Raw genomic sequence first — 17,271 nt, forward strand, 5'->3', positions numbered from 1 at the left:
TGGAGAGATAGATAGATAGACATTTATTCTTTTTCAGATTCTTTTCCATTATAGGTTATTACAAGATATTGAATATAGTTCCCTGTGCTATACAGTAGGTCCTTGTTGTTTATCTATTTTATATATAGTAGTGTGTATCTATTAATCCCAAACTCCTAATTTATCCCTCTCATGCCTTTCCCCTTGGATAACCATAAGTTTGTTTTCTATGTCTGTGAGTCTATTTCTGTTTTGTAAATAAGTTCATTTGCATCATTTTTTTAGATTCCATATATGTGATATCATGTGATATTTGTCTTTGACTTACTTCACTTAGTATAATAATCTCTAAGTCCATCTATGTTGCTGCAAATGGCATTATTTTATTCTTTTTCTGGCTGAGTAATGTTCCATTGTATATATATACTACATCTTCTTTATCCATTCCTCTGTTGATGGACATTTAGGTTGCATCCATGTCTTGGCTATTGTAAACACTGCTGCTATGAAAATTGGGGTGGATGTATCGTTTTGATTTAGAGTTTTCTCTGGATATATGCCCAAGAATGGGATTGTTGGGACATATGTTAGCTCTATTTTTAGTTTTTTTAAGGAACCTCTACACTGTTCTCCATAGTGGCTGCACCAATTTACATTCCCACCAACAGTGTACCAGGGTTCCCTTTTCTCCACACCCTCTCCAGCATCTTTTATTTGTAGGCTTTTTGATGATGGCCATTCTGACCATTGTGAGGTGTTACCTCATTGTAGTTTTGATTTGCCTTTCTCTAATAATTAGCGATGTTGAGCATCTTTTCATGTGCCTGTTGGCCATCTGTATGTCTTCTTTGGAGAAATGTCTATTTAGGTATTCTGCCCAATTTTTTTTTTTTTTTTTTTTTTTTTGGCCATGTGATGCGGCGTGCAGGATCTCAGGGACTGAACCCTTGCCCACTGCAGTGGAAGCGTGGAGTCTTAACCACTGGACCTCCAGGTAAGTCCCATCTGCCCATTTTTTGATTGGGTTGTTTGTTTTTTTGATACTGATCTGAATCAGCTGTTTGTATATTTGGAAATTAATCCCTTGTCAGTTGCATTGTTTGCAAATATTTTCTTCCATTCCGTAGGTTGTCTTTTCATTTTGTTTATGGTTTCCTTTGCTGTGCAAAAGCTTTTAAGTTTAATTAAGTCCCATTTGTTTATTTTTGCCTTTATTTCCATTACTCTAGGAGATGGATGCAAAAAAATATTGCTGCAATTTATGTCAAAGAGTGTCCTGCTTATGTTTTCCTCTAGGAGTTCTATACTATCTGATCTAACATTTAGATCTGTAATCCATTTTGAGTTTTATTTTTGTATATGATGTTAGAGAATGTTCTAATTTCATTCTTTTACATGTAGCTGTCCAGTTTTCCCAGCACCACTTATTGAAGAGACTGTCGGGACTTCCCTGGTGGTCCAGTGGTTAAGACTCCATGCTCCCAATGCAGGGGGCCCAGGAACTAGATCCCACATGCTGCAACTAAGAGTTCACATGCTGTAACTAAAGATCCCGCATGCCACAAATAAGCCCTGGCGTAGCCAGATAAAAAAATAAATATAAACCAAACAAAAACAAAGTACCATTATTATAAGAAAAAAAAAACCGAAACACTCTTTTCTCCATTTTATATTCTTGCCTCCTTTGTCATAGATTAATTGACCATAAGTGCATGTGTTTATTTCTGGGCTCTCTATCCTGTTCCATTGATCTATATATCTGATTTTGTGCCAGTACCATACTGTTTTTTAAATTTTATTTATTTATTTATTTTTGACTGTGTTGGGTCTTCGTTTTCTATGCGAGGGCTTCCTCCAGTTGTGGCGGGCAGGGGCCACTTTTCATCGCGGTGCGTGGGCCTCTCACTGTCGCAGCCTCTCTTGTGGTGGAGCACAAGCTCCAGACGCGCAGGCTCAGTAGCTGTGGCTCACAGGCCTAGTTGCTCCGCAGCATGTGGGATCTTCCTAGACCAGGGCTCGAACCAGTGTCCCCTGCATTGGCAGGCAGACTCTCAACCACTGTGCCACCAGGGAAGCCCACCATACTGTTTTTATTACTGTACCTTTGTAGTATAGTCTGAAGTCACAGAGTGTGATTCCACCAGCTCCATTCTCCTTTGTCAAGATTGTTTTGGCTATTTGGGGTGTTTTGTATTTCCATACAAATTTTTAAATTATTTGTTCTACTTTTGTGAAAAATGTCATTGGTAATTTGATAGGGATTGCTTTGAATCTGTAGATTGCCTTGGGTAGTATAGTCATTTTAACTATATTGATTCTTCCAATCCAAGAGCATGGTATATCTTTCCACCTGTTTGTGTCATCTTCAATTTCTTTCATCAGTGTCTTATAGTTTTCAGAGTACAGGTCTTTTGCCTCCTTAGGTAGGTTTATTCCTAGGTATTTTATTCCTTTTGATGCGATGGTAAATGGGATTATTTCCTTAATTTCTCTTTCTGATATTTTGTTGTTAGTGTATAGAAATGCAACAGATTTCTGAATATTAATTTTGCATCCTGGAACTTTACTGAATTCACTGATGAGCTCTAGTAATTTTCTGGTGGCATCTTTAGGATTTTCTATGTATAGTATCATACCATCCACAAAACATCTTCTTTTATTATAGCAATCCTAGCAGATATGAAGTGACCCCTGACAGCTATTAATACTTTCTCTCTATCATTGGTTTTTAAAAATTTCATTATGATATTCTTTGGTGTTGTTTTCTTTATGTTTCTTGTGTTTGGTGTTTAGCTTTTTGGAACTGTGTGTTTATAGTTTTCATCCATTTAGAAAAATTTCAGCCATGATTTCTTAAAATATTTTTTCTATCCCCCTCCTTTCAGGGTCTCCAAGTACATGTATACTAGGCCACTTGAAGTTTTTCTAAAGCTCACAATAGTTTGTTCGTTTCTTTCAATCTTTTTTTTCTCTATGCACTTCACTTTGGATTATTTCTATTGTTACGTATTTAGGTTCGCTAATATTCTATTTTACAAGTATAATCTGCTTTTAATCTTATGTATTATAATTTTCCTCTCAGTCATTATAGTTTTCATATCTAGAAGCTTGATTTTGGTATCTTCATGCTTCTACTCAACATATTTCATCTTTCCTCTAGGCTTTTATACATATGGAGCATAATTATTATAACTGCTTGAATTTTCTTACATACTAATTCCATTTTGTGTCATTTCTAGGTCAGTTTTGATTGATTTTTTTCCACTCTGTTATATTTTTCTGTTTCTTTGCATGTTTGATAATATTCAAGATTGGATGGTAGAATTGTGAACTTTATTTTGACATGTGCTGGATGTTTTTGTATTTCTTTAAATATTGTTAACTTTGATATGAGGTAGAGTTAAGTTACTCAGAAATATACTGATTCTTTCAAGGCTTGCTTTAAAGATTGTTTGGCTGAACTAGAGTTGTGTTTAGTCTGGGGATAATTTGGTCCCACCACTGAGGCAAGACACTTCTTAGTACTCTACCCAATACCCTGTAAATTACAAAGTTTTCCATTCTAGGGTGGTGAGCAGGAATTATTTCTGGCCCTGTGTGTGCCCCAGGAATTGGTCTCTTTAATCCTTTTGGGTGGTTCTTTCAGTTGTCTTGGGTAGTTTTATCACATGTGTGTGATGATCTGTACTCAGCTAGAGACTTGAAGGGCACCCCTGCCAATCTCTGGAGGTCATTCTCCGTGAGGCTGTCTCCTCTCCAGTACCCTGCCTTGCAAACTATAACTGCCTTGGCCTCCCTGGCCTCTCAGCTCTGTCTCCTCAACTCAGGGAGACTGCCAGCCTCAGTCTGAGTCCCACCTCTCTCACTGCAGCCTGAAGACTCTTTCTAGACAAGTAATATGGGGCAATAATAAGGCTCATCTCATTTGTTTCCTTTGTCCTTTGTTATCTAATGTTCTATGTCTTGAAAACTGTTGTTTTATATATTTTATCTTTTAAGTTGTTTCACACAGAAGGGTACATCCAAATCCTGTTATTCCATCTTATTTGAAATCAAGAGGCAGTATCTCTTTTTAAAAAGTTAAGCATAAAGTTTTTTAAAATAGTCTCCATCTAACTGTTTTATTGTATGAAATTTAGAGGGATCTAATACTGTTCTTTGTTCTGTCTACTAGTGCTTTATATGTTATAACTGGTGTTTTATCATTTTGGATTATGAACTCATCTGCTGTGGGAACTTAATCTGTGGGAAGTCTGTGGAGCCTGGGTTTAGGGAACTTGCCTCTGGGTCAGTTTTATGTTTGCCTCTCCAAGGCTCCTCTCTTTATGTGTTATTTTTTTATTTTGGGTATTCCTGGGTCATAAAAGTAGTGTATATTCAAACATCAAAGTACATGAGCCAGGCCTTGGTTATTAATTATCAGAGGAGTCATTTTTCCCTTGACCCAGAATTCAGGTCAAATCACACAAGCTTCCATGCTTTCTTGGACTTAAATGTAGACCTTTTTCTGTTGCACCTTTTCAGTGAGAATACAGCACTTTAAGGGTCCTAAGTTGTCGAAATTTCAGTTCTAATTCCCCAGACTTTGTCTTCTACACTGCTCGAGGTTACAACCCAATCCTCTAAGGCTGCCATGTCCCCATTAAGCACCAGCTCCCCAAGGTTGACACAGTGTTACCTCATGAGCTTAGCTCTCTGCTTTTCTTTTTCTCCTTCCCTCTCAGAGTACTCAACTATGCACTTAAAAGAAATGTGTTATATTTTATCCAGATTTTTTTCTATGCTTATTTGGTCCTCTGTATTGTCAGGAACAGAATTTTCCAATTTACTTCTTTTTTTTTTTTTTTCAAGTTTATAACTACTTTATTTATTTATTTATTTTTTGGCTGTGTTGGGTCTTCGGTTCATGCGAGGGCTTTCTCCAGTTGTGGCAAGCGGGGGCCACTCTTCATCGCGGTGCGGGGACCACTCTTCATCGCGGTGCGCGGGCCTTTCACTATCGCGGCCCCTCCCGTTGCGGGGCACAGGCTCCAGACGCGCAGGCTCAGTAGTTGTGGCTCACGGGCCCAGCTACTCCGTGGCATGTGGGATCTTCCCAGACCAGGGCTCGAACCCGTGTCCCCTGCATTAGCAGGCAGATTCTCAACCACTGCGCCACTAGGGAAGCCCCCAATTTACTTCTTGACTCACTATCATCAGACTTCCACCTCCACAACTTCACCAGTGCTATTCTTCCAAGGCCATTGATAACCAGGAGGCAACTGCCAAATTCAGTGGATGCTATGTCAGGATATGTTCCAAACACAAGTGATAAAATACCTGGATAAAAGTGTCTTAAACCATAAAGGTGCTTAATTTTTCTAAGAGAGGTGGACTCAGGGTCAGTTTGGCAACTCAGTTTCATTAAAGACCTGTGTTTTTTCTGTCCTTCCTCTTTGCCATCCTTAGTATTATGACAATGATTTTTTTTTAACCTCATTGTCACATGATGGCTGCCTCCCATGACCACATCCAAGTAACAAAAGGTGGCAAGCAAGAAGAGAACTTTTTCCTCATGAGTGTGTCTCTTATCAAGTAGGAAAATCTTTCCAGAATCTCCAAGAAGTTGACCCTTTTGCCCTTATGGCAAGAACTGTCACATGTCCATCCTTGGAGCAATCACTGGCAAAGGAGAATGGAGTCATCCCCGGGGCTGGAAACATTGCTGTTGGAACCATAATGGGGTTTTGTTGACAAAGAATAAGAGTTGTAGAAACACGTAAGGCAAGATCTCTGTCCTTGAGGCACACGTTGTCAGTGGAAGGCAGAAGAAACTCAAACACAGCAAACCCAAATTTCATGGTCACAGAAACTCAGGAGTGCAAAAACATAAGTGCTCTAATTGTCTACTCCTAAGCCTAATTTCTACCCTCAGCCCTCACTCTGCCCCACACAGGAAACTTAATCTATCACATCATGTAAACTCAGCCATTTGTGCCTACCACAGACACCCTTTCTGCTCTTATTATATAGGACGGAATAGAACAAAACTTCTGATTCAGAACAGGATCTTTTCTCTCATAGGCATTTTACACTGCTGCCCATCTGGTCTTAAAATGTAATCTTCCTTTGCTCAAACAGCCCCCAGATTGTAAAGTAACGGTCATACTATCTCCTTCCAAGGAAAGTGGTCCGTACAGTTTGTTTACCTGTTTATTTATTTGAGCGAGTGTCAGAGTTTAGTATCAACCCTAGTATGCAGAGTGATAAGAGAACAGAAATTTAATTTGACTTTAAATCCGAAGCAGAGAAAAATCACCCAGACAAGTTTATTCGGAAGTGATTAGATTAAATCTCCTATATTGGGCAGAATGGAGGCGGGGGGCTGGAGGGAGAGGTGAGGTTGGGGTGTAGACAAATAGAGGATTCACGTTTTTGCATGCCTGAGTTTGTGTGACTCTGAAATTTACGTCTACTACATCTGTTGATGTTTCTGTTGCCCCTAACAAACAACGTGCGCCTCCAGGATGGAGATCTTGTTTTACGCATTTCTTTAACATCTCTTCCCTTCCTTTCTCCTTTCTCAGTGCCTAGCACAAGATCCACAACGCAGTAGGTACTCGACAAAAATGAGTTTCTTTAATAAAAGATTGTTTGAGTGAAGGAACAAGTGAGACAAGGAGGTTACTGCAATGGGAGGAAACAAGCCTAATGGATTTTTAAACCAGATCTACTTAACTGAATCCTGATTAAGGAGGGAAACGAAGGAATGCTTGTGGGCACAGAAAGAGAGAGAGAGAGCGCTGCAGACAGAGCCGAGCTACAATCACTAAGAGGAGACAGCCTAATCAGAGCCAGACGGGCCCCACCTGACTCCTACTGCAGCTAGAAAAAAAAAAGACTAGAAGGTTCGGCAGGAGCGGCTCCCCTTCTCCTGCAGCTCCAGCGTCTCCCACCTCCGCCCCACTCCCACTGCTCTGTGAGGAGGCATGGAAGCTGTGGGAAGGGCAGGCAGGCGAACGGGGCTTTCCAGGACGAGGCAGGATGGTGTGAGCTCAAACGCTCTGCAATTGCTGGAGCAACGGTGGCGACACTTGAGTTATTCACAAAGGCTGGAATTCAAATGAGGCTGGCACTGCTCCAAGTCGCGGTAGCTTAGGAGGAGGGCGAAAGGCATATTACTATTCATCAAGACCCGAGCGTCGCGTGGGCTCTGAGGTTCTCCATCTGCATCCCTCCCTCTATCACTGACTTCCTGGGGAAGGGGAGGCTCCTCCAGAAGCACTTGATCTGCCAGTCTGTGAGCTGGAGGTGGGGGCGGGGTCTGAAGTTAGGCAGATTTGTCTCATCACATGATGGGGGACCTGTATCACGTGATGACTCCGGTGATGTTGCAGGCAGCATGTGACTCCCAGGGCTACGTGGGCTCAAAAACAATTTAAATCCAAAAACACAAGCAGGTTCCCCTCCTCTCCTTTGCCTTTTGGTCTGGCTCTCCCTCCCTTTGGGTTGGTGCCTGACTGAATGGAAAACCCGTCGTCTTGCAGCCACTAACCCGTGAGCGCCGGGTACCTGGAGGCCAGGCCCCTCTGCAGGGGGTCCCCCCCACCCCGCCCCGGGAGCTGTGCCCCATCTTTCTGCAGCCCGGTAAGTTCCTGAACACTTGGGGCAATTGTGTGTGAAGCCGTCCTAGACTGCCTCATTAGCATGCACAGGCACCCTGGCTGGGCGCGCTGGAAGGAACGTGCCTGCCGGCTCTGGGGAGCTGCGGCTCTGGCCCCGCCAAACAGACGCAGGCTTCCTGGGATCAGTGCTGCGCGGCTGTGCCGGGGTGGCATGTGTACCCCATCTCTCTTCTTCCTGCCTTCCCGGGCTCCTCTTCCGTCATCTCTCTCCTCTCTCAGCTTGCTCGTCTGAGCCTCTCTCTTCTCAGCCTCTCTTAGTTCGCACCTCCTGCCTCTCCACCCCCTCTTATTTTCTCTTTTCATTCACCCACACCTTCTGTTTTTCTCTCTCCCACGCCTTGTCTTAGGAGTTCCTCTCCCCTCGCCTTGAAACATTTTTTGGGGGGTGGGGTACCTAGGTTTTATGTTCTTTCTGTCCAGAACCTGAAGGCCCAGCTTCTGAGGACTTGGTGGTTGGAAAACTACTAACGGTCCCTCTGGAGATGATTTTCTTACTAAGACAATGCAGAGGGCCCAGTTCCTGTCATGCATGTGTGTGCGTGTGCGTGTGTGTTAAGGGTGATGGATGTATTTCCCATCAGAACTGTTTCTTGAGTGGTTGTTTGCGGCTCCAGATCCCTGCTCAGCCAGGGGATCATCAAGAGACAGGAGGGGCAGTTACAGCAGTTAGGAGACCACGTCCTCTGACCCCAGATGTCTGACTCTCTGTGCAAGAAGTCGGGTCTTAAAGCAGGAGTCAAAATCCCGTGTTCATAGGGGCTCGCTCAGTTGTCACAAGGCACCCCACAGAGACGGCTTCGAGTTTGAGGCTGCACCTTGGTGGAACGAGCAGAGCATTAGCTGAGAAACTAGCCACAGGGAAGACAAATGTAAATTTAATCATGGCAGTGTCTGTAGCCTCATAGGAAGAAGATGTTGGCAGTGTCAGAAGCTCCTGGTTCACTGTTCTCCAGGTATGCTGACACCTGAATTACTGAGCATAATCCATCCAACAGTTCAATGAAGAGGTGCTATTTGTATCCCCATTCTAGAGATGGGAAAACTGAGGCACAAAGGAGTTAGTTGTCACTCAGTTCGTAAGTGATGGAGCTAGGATGTGAGCCCAGGCAGCTTTTCTCCAGAGCCTGCACGGTTAACCACTATGATAAACTGCCTCAAAAAATATCTATCCACATCCCTATGTGACAGGTGGTATGCAAGGTTTGGGGCTACATTTGTGAACAAACAGAGACATCCTGTTCTCATGAAGTTTGCAATCCAGTGGAAAAGGCAGCTAATAAACATACCATCACACAAGACAATATATCATTTCAAATTAAGGTATTTGCTAAGAAGAAAAATAATAGGGTAGCATGAGAATATATAAATGGAGACATACTTCAGTTGGGGGGCAAAGGGGAAGAGTTGGTCAAAGTGGTCAAAGAAGTCCTCTCTGCTGATGTACAATAATATTTAAGTTATGACTTGAAAGAGGAGCAGGAGTCAACCAGGTAAAGAGCCAGAAAGAGCATTCCAGGTAGAGGGAATGGCATGTGTAAGGGCCTCGGTGCGGGAAGGAACTGGGACCACTTCAAGAGCAGCAAGAATGAGTGGGACAATAGGAGGTGAAGCCGTCAGGTAATGTGGGTCACAGTAGGCCTTGCTGAAAAGACTTGGGTTTCATCCCAGGATCAATGAACAACCATTAATGCATTTTAAGTAGGGAAGTAGCATAATTGGATTTGCAGCATGAAAAGACTCCTTCCAGAGGTGTATCGGTTAGTTTTTGCTGTGTTACAAAGCACCCCAAAACTTAACAGCTTAAAACAACAATCATTTATAGGTCATTATGCTGCAAGTTGACAGTTGCAGCTGGGATCATCTGGACAGGAATTCTGTTCTTGGGTGGGTTCACTCATATAGCTAGTTAGCTGGCAGTCTGGCTGGCGGTGGTTGATATTAGATGTTCTCTCTCACATGTCTGCTAATCGGCAGAGGCAACTGAAACTGACCAGGCCATGTGTCGCCATATCTAACAAGCTAGCTAGCTCAGTTGTCTTCATATGATGGCTGAGTTCCAAATTCAGCAAGAGAGGGTGAGCCCCAATGCACAAGCACTTTTCAAACATCTGCTTGCATTGTGTTTGCTAGTGCTCCATTGGCCTAGACAGGTTACATCCCAGATTCAAGGGCTGAAGAAATATACCTCTTGACAAGAGGAGTTATAAAATACTGTGTCTGTTTGTTTCCAGCCTACTACATGAATTCAAAATGGTAAGCTGGATACTCTCTTCCTCTACTATGGGAAGAACTGAAAGCCAAGAGGAAATTTGGAGCCAGTTTTGCTATGATTAGAGATGAACTTAGACCTGGTCATATATCAGACTTTATTATCTGCTTAGAACAAGCAGGGGTCTGAGCATCTCTTTTGGACGTGAATCATGAGAGGGTATAGAAAGCGGTGTAGAAATGTCGAAATGTCTCCTCTTCTCATGGGGTTATCTGGGAATGACTTGGAGTCCAAGAAGACTTTGTGATTGTTATCCTAGAATGAAATTTGGGCCATATGGAACTCGGAGTGTGTTTCAGTGTTCTAGGCAAGAGAACAGTGTGTGCAAAGGCCCTGAGGCAAGGAAGCAGGTGGCTTGTTTTGGGAAATAGGAGGCATTAGTTTAATGTAATTGCAGTGGAAATGGCATGGGAGTAGACAGATTAGAAAAATATTTAGGAGGTAGAAAGAACAAGCCTTGCCGATGGATTTGATAGGAGTTTAAGAAAAGGGACTTAAACTTGGTAATATCATTTCCTAAGGTGGAAGAATTAGGAGAGGATCAGAATATTTTGGTGGAGGAAAGGGAGCAGGCAGGAAAAAATCAAGCATTCTATTAACTGGGTCAAAAGTTGCTGAGACGTTGAGTAAATTGAGGACAGAAAATTGTCTATTCAAGTTGGTAACATGGAGATAGCTGAAGACTTTGACAAGAGCAATTTTGGTGGATTGGTGATAATGGAAACCAGATTGGAGTGTGTTAAGGAGTGAATAAAAGTAAATAAACTGTGAAAGGGAGCACAGAAATCAAGCACCATTTAGATATGGGTCAGGGTCGGGAATCTATCTTGATTTTATGTTTGCTTTAAAACAACAAAAACAGGAACCTGTAGATTATGTAAACTGTTGGAGTGGTCCAGCTGAAAGGGAGAGAGGGGAATGGGATCCACAGTGTATGTGAATGAATAGGTGATGATAGATTTTTATTTTTTTAAAGGAGGGAATAACGAGAAAAAAGATGGAGCAGATACATGAAGGCTTCTAGATTTTGGTATTGAGAGGATGAAGAGTTTCCTATCTGCCAACTTTTATTTTCCCAGTGAAAGGAGATTAGTAGAGAGAAAGGAGGTGAGAAGAGGGAGGAGGTAAAGATATAAAATGGTCATTTTGGGAATAAGCATCCTGAAGAGAGAAGTAGGGTTGCTGGGCAAAGCAGAGTGCCTACTGAGAACAGAGAGCATGTATTTAAAATTGTCTCATTTTCTCCAGTAACATTTAAGTGCTTGGGTTCAAGAACGTGGAGATGGTGGAGTGCAAGTCGGGTTGAAGTGTTGCTGAACAAGTTCCACAGGGGAGAAAAGGGCGAGGATGTTGAAGGGGGTTTCAAGGGAATGATTGTCCAGGTGAGCCGCAGAATCCAAGCTGGACCAGAGTGGGAATGGAACCAGGAAGGAATGATGGAGGATGAGTAAGTGGTAAGCTCAACGGAATAGAGGTTATGATGAGGTGAAAGACTGCATTCTTGGAGGTAGTCCAGCATCAGCATCACATGGGAGCTTCTTAGAAATGTGGAATATCAGGCCCCAACCTAGATATTCTGAATCCAAATCTGCATGTTAACAAGCCTCAGGTGACTTGTATGTACACTGAAGATTTAGAAGCCATGATCTAGATTGTCTTGTGAAAAATAAATGGTGCTGAGAATTCCTGGTGGTCCAGTGGTTAGGACTCCATACTCTCACTGCTGAGGGCCTGGGTTCAATCCCTGATCGGGGAACTAAAATCCCACAAGCTGCGTGGTACAGCCAAAATAAAATAAACAAAATAAATGGTGCTATTCTGGGCAGAGTGAGAAGGTAATGAACCCCAAAATGTCACACTCACTTCTTTATTTATTTTCCCTTTCAAAACAGATCTTGATTTAGCAGACGTTCTTTTTTAAAATTTTGCCCTGGTTTTTATTGTATTTTAATTTTTATTATGCAACATCTCAAACGTATATATAAATATAGTGAAAACCAGTATACCAACATTAGTTTCAATAATTTTCAACTCATGGCCAATCTTGTTTTCTCTATACTAACCCTCCACCCCACCCACTGCCGCCACCAAACAGGATTATTTTGAATCAAATCTTAGACATGATAAAATTTCATCTGTAAATATTGGAGTGCAAGTCAGGTTGAAGTGTTGCTGAACAAATTCCACAGGAGAGAAAAGGGCGAGGATGTTGAGGGGGATTTCAAGGGAATGATTGTCCCTTAAAAGACAAGGGCCCCCTTTTAAAACATAACCACTGTATCACCGCTTCCCTATAAAATCAAGAATAAATTCTTATTATCATCAGATATCCAGTTAGTGTTCACATATCTGCAGTTGTCATATTTGTAGTAATTTGTTTGTTTGAATTAGCATCCAAACAAGGTCTGTACCTGGCAATTGGTTAATATGTCTCTTACATCTTTTGTAATTTATAGGTTCCTGTTCATCTCTTTTGTTTTTTTTCTTGAAATTTTGTATTGAAGAAACAAGATGATTTGTCCTCTAGATTTTCCCAAAATCTAGACTTTACTGATTGTTTGCTCAAGGTATCATTGAATATGTTCCTCTAAATACCTCTAGGTAATTAGACCTAAAAAGAATTGCTTTCAAAAAAACTTTTATGGTGAAATGTATCACACATGAAACATGTATGTATAAATACATACATATATACAGACAGCCTGAAGAATAAAAATGTCCTTGTAACACCTACCTAGTGCCTTAGAAGCCCTCCAATAACATCTCTCTTCATCTTCCCTAGAGGTAACCTCTATCTTGACTGTTATAATAATAATTTTTCTGCTAGTTTTATTACATATGTGTGCATCCCTAACCAATATATTAGTTTTTCCAACTTTTTGAGTTGTATATAAATGTAATCAGATCATAGATATTCTTCTATGACATTTATTTTACTCAGTATTTTATTTTTGAGATTCATCTGTGTTTGTGTATGTTCATTCATTTTCACGGATGTATAGTAATCCACCAAGTGAATGTGCTACAATTTATTCATCCATTCTACTCTTGATGGGCATTTGGTCTTGTACATGTCTTATGGACTTGTACAAGAATTTCTTTAAACTATGTACCTAGCAGTGAAAGTGCTGGATCATAGAGTATGCATAAGTTCAATTTTACAAGAAAATGCCAAACTATTTTCTGCAAGTTAATTTTTTTCCTTTCCAATCCTTACACCTTTTAATTTTTGTTGTCATTGCCTCATTGTACCAGCTAAGTCTTCTAATACAATATAATAGAAATAGTGAAAGCAATTATCCTTGTCTCATTCTGATCTCAAAGGGAAAGCATTCAACATTACACAATTAAGTAACTGATTTTTTATTTTTTTTGGTTGAATGGGGTTTTTTAGAATTTTATCTCTTATCAGATTAAGAAAATTCCTATTTTTCTTTGCTTGGAGTTTTTAAATATGAATTGTTTTTTGAATTTTATCAAATACTTTTTCTGTGTCTTCTTAGATGATAAAATGATTTTCCTACTTTATCCTTTTAGTGTAGTGAATTGTATTGATGAATTCTCCCTTTTTTTCCAGCTTTATTGACATATATATACGTTTGTTTAAGGTATACAATGCGATGATTTGAAACACACACATATATATACTGTGAAATGATTACTACAATATGCTTAGTTAACACCTTCATTCTTCCACGTAATTACCTTTTTGTGTGTGTAGTGATAACATTTAAGATCTATTCTCTTAACAACTTTCAAGAATATAATACAGTATTGTTAAGTCTAGTTACCAAAACTTATGCATCTTATAGCTGGAAGTTTGCACCCTTTGACCAACATCTCCCCCATTCCCCCCAAGCCCCAGCCCCTGTCAACCATCATTCTACTATTTTTTAAAAATAAATATTTATTTATATATTCATTTTTGGCTGCGTTGGTCTTTGTTGCTGCACGCGGGCTTTCTCTAATTGCGGTGAGCGGGGGCTACTCTTCGTTGTGGTGCGCAGGCTTCTCATTGCGGTGGCTTCTCTTGTTGCGAAGCATGGACTCTAGGCGTGCAGGCTTCAGTAGTTGTGGTGCACGGTCTTAGTTGCTCTGTGGCATGTGGGATCTTCCCGGACCAGGGATCGAACCCATGTCCCCTGCATTGGCAGGCATATTCTTAACCACTGTGCCACCAGGGAATCCCCATCATTCTACTATTTTTATGAGTTTGAATTTTTTAGATTCCACATATAAGTGAGAACGTGTAGTATTTGTCTTTCTCTGTCTGACTTCTTTCACTTAGTATAATGCCCTTAGAGTCCATCCATGTGTTACAAAAGGCAGGATTTCCTTCTTTTTTATGGCTGAATAATATTCCAGTGTGTGTGTGTGTGTGTGTGTGTGTGTGTGTGTGTGTGTGTGTGTGTGTATCACATTTTCTTTTTCCTTTCATACATTGATGGACACTTAGGTTGTTTCCATGTCTTGGCTATTGTGAATAATGCTGCAATGAACATGAGGGTGAAGATATCTCTTTGAGACAGTGATTTCATTTCTATTAGATATATATTCAGATGTGGGATTGCTGGATGATATGATAGTTCTATTTTTAATTTTTTGAGGAATCTCCATACTGTTTTCCATAGTGGCTCCACCAGTTTACATTCCCACCAACAGTGCCCCAGGGTTTCCTTTTCTCCACAGCCATACCAACACTTGTTGTCTCTTGTCTTTCTGTTAATAGCCATTCTAACAGGTGTGAGGTGATATCTCACTGTAGTTTTTATTTCCATTCCCCTGATGATTAGTGATGTTGAGCATCTTTTTATGTACCTGTTGGTCATTGTGTGCCTTCTTTGGAAAAATGTCTATTTAAGTCCTTAGTCCTTAGATTTTTAAATCAGGTTATTTGTTATTTTGATATTGAGTTATACAAGTTCCTTATATATTTTAGATATTAATCTCTGATCAGATAGATGGTTAGCATAATTGGGAAAAGAATTTGAAAAAGAATAGGTACATGTATATGTATAACTGAATCAATCTGCTATGCACCTGAAATTAACAAAACGTTGTTAACTGTATGCCAATGTAAAATAAAAAAATTTTTAAAGATAGTTAGGGGGCTTCCCTGGTGGCGCTGTGGTTGAGAGTCTGCCTGCCAATGCGGGGGACATGGGTTTGAGCCCTGGTCTGGAAGGATCCCACATGCCGCGGAGCAACTGGGCCCACGAGCCACAATTACTGAGCCTGCGCGTCTGGATCCTGTGCTCCGCAACAAGAGAGGCCGCGATAGTGAGAGGCCCGTGCACTGTGATGAGGAGTGGCCCCCACTTGCCGCAACTAGAGAAAGCCCTCGCACAGAAACGAAGACCCAACACAGCCATAAATAAATAAATAAATAAATAAATAAATAAATAAATAAATAAATAAATAAATAAATAAATAAATAAAAAGATAGTTAGCAAATACTTCCCCCCATTCTGGAGGTTGCCTTTTCATTTTGCTGATTGTTGCTTTTGCTGTGCAGAAATTTTCAGTTTGATCTAGTCCGCCCTGTTGATTTTTGCTTTTGTTGCCTGTGCTTTTGTTGTCATATACTAAAAATTGTTGCTAAGACCAATGTCAAGGAGCTATCTCCCTGTGCTTTCTTCTTGTAGTTTTAAAGTTTTGGATCTTCTATTTGAATCTTTAATCCGTTTCCAGATAATTTTTGTGGGTTATATAAGATAGGAGTCTAATTTTATTATTTTGCATGTGAATATCCAGTTTTCCCAACACCATTTATTGAAGAGAGACTGTCCTTTCCCTATTGAGTATTCTTGGCTCTCTTGTAAAATATTAGTTGACTGTATATGCATGGGTTTGTTTCTAGAATAAATAATCAAGAGATTCTTTTTCATTGATCTGTGTGTCTGTCATTATGCCAGTACCAAACTGTTTTATTACTATAGCTTTGTAATAAATCAGTAAGTGTAATGCCTCCAGCTTTGTTCTTCCTTCTCAGAATTGCTTTGGCTCTTCAGGGTCTTTGTGGTTCCATACACATTTTAGGATTGCTTTTTCTATTTTTGTGGAAAATGCATTGGGATTTTGATAGGGATTGCATTGAATCTACAAATGCCTTTGGGTAGAATGAACTTTTAACAATATTAATTCTTTTGATCCACAAACACAGGATATCTTTCCATTATTTGTGTCTTCCTCAGTTTCTTTCATCAATGCTTTATAATTTGCAGTGTACAAACCTTTCACATCCTTGGTTAAATTTGTCCCTAAGTATTTTATTATTTGTAATGCTACTGTAAATGGGATTGTTTTCTTTACTTCTTCTTCGAATAGTTAATTGTTGCTGTATAGAAATGCGACTGATTTTTGTAGGTTGGTTTTGTATCTTCAACTTTACTGAATTCATTTATTAGTTCTAACATTTTTTTTTTTGGTGGAGTCTTTAGGATTTTCTGTATATAAGATTATATCATCTGCAAACAAAGACGCTTTTACTTCTTCCTTTCTGATTTGTATGCTTTTTATTTCTTTTTCTTGCCTAACTGTTCTGTCTAGGACTTCTAGGACTCTGTTGAATAAAAATGTTGAGAGGGGACACCTTGTTTTGTTCTTAATCTTATTGGGAAAGCTTTCAACCTTTTACTGTTGAGGATGATGTTAGCTGTGGGTTTGTCATGTATGGCCTTTATTATGTTGAGGTACATTCCTTCTATACCCAATTTGTTGAGATTTTTTATCATGAAAGGATGTTGAATTTTGTCAAGTATTTTTCTGCATCTATTGAGATGATCATATGATTTTTATCTTTCATTCTATTAATGTGGTGTATCACATTTATTGATTTGCATATGTTGAACCATCCTTGCATCCCAGACATAAATCCCACTTGATCATGTTGTATGATCCTTTTAATGTGCTGCTGAATTCAGTTTGTGAGTATTTTGTTGAGAATATTTGTATCTATATTCATCAGTGAAACTGGCCTTTGGTTTTCTTTTCTTGTAGCATCCTTATCTGGCTTTGGCATCTTGGTCATGGTAGCTTGTGAAATGAATTTAAGAGTGTTCTGTCCTCTTCAATTTTTTGGAAGAGTTTGAGAAAGATTGGTGTTAATTCTTCTTTAAATATTTGTTAGAATTCATCAGGGAAACCATCTGGTCCTGGAATTTTCTGTGTTGGGAGGTTTTTGATTGCTGATACAATCTCCTTACTTGTTATTGGTCTGTTCATATTTTCTATTTCTTCATGGTTCAGTCTTGTTAGTTTGAATGTTTCTAGGAATTTGTCCATTTTTTCTAGATTATCCAGTTTGTTGGCATATAATTGCTCATAGTAGTCTCTTATAATCCTTTGCATTACTGTGGT

The 17,271-nt window shown here is 40.0% G+C and overlaps 1 protein-coding gene across 1 annotated transcript in view; it reads right to left on the bottom strand.

Annotated features, from left to right (window-relative positions):
* Positions 1 to 750: 750 nt before the first annotated feature.
* Positions 751 to 17,271, bottom strand: part of ZKSCAN2 (zinc finger with KRAB and SCAN domains 2) — a 502,693-nt gene continuing 486,172 nt past the window's right edge. Inside the window, exon 8 of the mRNA XM_082362427.1 lies at positions 751 to 3,056. The gene's annotated coding sequence lies outside the window, so the exon portion shown is untranslated. The remainder of the gene's footprint in view (positions 3,057 to 17,271) is intronic.

This window comes from Balaenoptera borealis, assembly GCF_965194805.1.
Source record: "Balaenoptera borealis genome assembly, chromosome: 16".
Taxonomy (NCBI): Eukaryota; Metazoa; Chordata; class Mammalia; order Artiodactyla; family Balaenopteridae; genus Balaenoptera; species Balaenoptera borealis.